A 2,674-nucleotide genomic window follows, 5' to 3' on the forward strand; every position below is an offset into this window, starting at 1 on the left:
TCAGGCCTGGGCGGGGGCCCTCCAGCTCCCCGCGGTTTCAGGCTCCGCCCCTGCCCAGGCCTAACGCCTCTGGCCGAGACATCCGGCCCGGGCAGCGGGGACCACCAGCTCCCCGCGATCTCCCGCTCTGCCCCTGCCCAGGCCTAACGCCTCTGGCTGAGGCATTAGGCCTGGGCAGGGCACCCCCAGCTCCCTGCAGTTGCAGGCTCTGCCCCTGCCCTGGCCTGATTCTCTGATCATGGCTGGGGGCAGGGCAAAGGCGGCCCTGGGGGCTCTTAGCGCCCCCCCTGGGTTTCCAATCACTGTCAGTGGCAGGGGGCTTCTTCCTGCTTTCCCTTTTCGCCTCCCTGCATTGTGCCTACATATGCAAATTAACCGCCATTTTGTTGTCAGTTAACTGCCATCTGACTTGGCAGTTAATTTGCATATAGCCCTGATTAGCCAATGAAAAGGGTATCGTCGTACGCCAATTACCATTTTTCTCTTTTATTATATAGGATAGATAAATTAGTAGCCCGGTGCTTGAAATTCATGCACACTGAAAGGGAATTAATTGCCCTAACTGGTTTGGCTCAGTGGATAGAGCATCGGCCTGCGGACTCAAGGGTCCTGGGTTTGATTCCAGTCAAGGGCATGTACCTTGGTTGCAGGCACATCCCCTTTGGGGAGTGTGCAGGAGGCAGCTGATCAATGTTTCTCTCTCACTGATGTTTCTAACTCTCTATCCCTCTCCCTTCCTCTCTGTAAAAAATCAATAAAATATATATTTTTTAAATGGAATTAGTTAGCAGAGATATTTTAACATTGCTATCTGCCCTTTCTCTATAATAGAAATGTGGGAGATGAAAGGAAATTAGTAAAATGTATATGAAAATAATATATACATTTATTAATAAATAAACAGTAACAAAAGGATATAACAACAGAGGCATGATATAAAAACGACAAAAACATGACATGAAAACAACAAAAAGATGATATAAAAACAACAGTGATGCAAATGACTGTTAAAGTGATTAAACTTATTCTAATATCTCCCTGTACACCACATTAAGAGTGAAAACACTTTCAGAGTGCTTGACTAATTTCCCTTGTGATGAAGTACTTAGGACTTTAACTGTAACATCACATGCTCTTCAAACTCAAGAGAAAGCAACATATAACTGACCATGTGCAAAAACGGGTTCAGATAGGAACATGCCTACTCTGTCTAGAGTTTGTCCTTGTGATTTATTAATAATCATCACAAATGCTGGCATCACGGGAAACCATCCTCGAATCAATTTAAATGGGAGGCCAGTGTCAGATGGGGACAAATTAATTCTTGGAATCACAACAGCCTCTCCCTCTGCAGATCCTGTTAATACTTCAGCTTCAATAATGTTAGGTTGTAATCTTTTGATAATAAATCTGGTACCATTACAAAGACCCCATTTACTATTGAGATTTTTCAATAGCATGATGATTGCACCCACTTTCAATTTTAATTTATGACATGGCATTCTCGTAGGAGTAATACTATTCAGAAATTCGATGGGGAAATTTTCCTTTGTTTCTTTGTTATGGGGTAGGGCCACAACATTAGTAACAAAGAAACAGAATTAAAACTTTATTGTGGGGAGCCGCTACAGTGTTTTGGACAGGTTCAAGCCTTGGAATGATGAAAGGACACAGTCCTCTCATTGCCACGTGCAAGTCCCAGCTTGGAAGGCAGGGTCCTCCCAGCACAATTATAGTCAACAGCTGTAAGCTTGAACCTATGGTCTGAACACGTGGCCCTACGTGCCAGAGTGATGTGGGCTTGATAGAGCCCAACAGCTGTAGTTGTAAACTTGAACTTATGGTTCGAATACGTGGCTTCACGTGCCTGAGTGATGTGGGCTTGATAGAGTTCAGGTGCATGTAGTTGAGTAGGATTGAAACCCAGGAGAATGTTTGTAAACATCTTGGTTACGCCCTTACTTTGCCTCATAGCATCTGCTATAAAATAAAGGCGTTGACTGTAGGCATGGTTGTTGTCTCAGAGAAGCAGCATCCCACCTAGACCAGACTTTCATTTTCTTGTCTGTCTTTAAGCCTTTTAGCCGCCCCACTCAGGTTTACTCCATGCTGGCGGGGCGCCCTTTAGAAAGATCTGCCTCAAACTACGCCCTTACAGGAAACAGCTCCAGGAAAAAGCTTGTGGGACGGCACAGCCGTTGCCAAGACAACCCTTATAGGACTGACTTCCTTCCGATTTGTTGGCAGCTGTCTGTATGTGATGAACACCACCCACAGTTTTTATATAAGTAGATATATATGCGTGTGTGTGTGTGTGTGTGTGTGTGTGTATCCTATCTAATAAAAGAGAAATGTGGTAATTAGCCGTACATCGCTACCCTTCCTATTGGCTAATCAGGGCGATATGCAAATTAACTGCCAGCCAAGATGGCGGCTGACAGCCAGGCAGCTTGAAGCTAACATGACGCTTGCTTGCTTCAGTGACGGAGGACTCCAATGTTCCCCGCCTGCCTGGCCGGCCTCTGAGCTTGCAGTTTGAAATATTGTTAACAAATATAGAAGCTAAACAAACCCTAGAAACCTGCTTTCAGCCAGCTGGGATCTCAGAGCTGGAGTTGAAACAGTGTTTCGATTATAGAACCCAAACAAACCAGATACCTGCTTTCAGCAGCCG

The sequence above is a fragment of the Myotis davidii genome, unplaced genomic scaffold (assembly GCF_000327345.1).
Source record: "Myotis davidii unplaced genomic scaffold, ASM32734v1 scaffold871, whole genome shotgun sequence".
Taxonomy (NCBI): Eukaryota; Metazoa; Chordata; class Mammalia; order Chiroptera; family Vespertilionidae; genus Myotis; species Myotis davidii.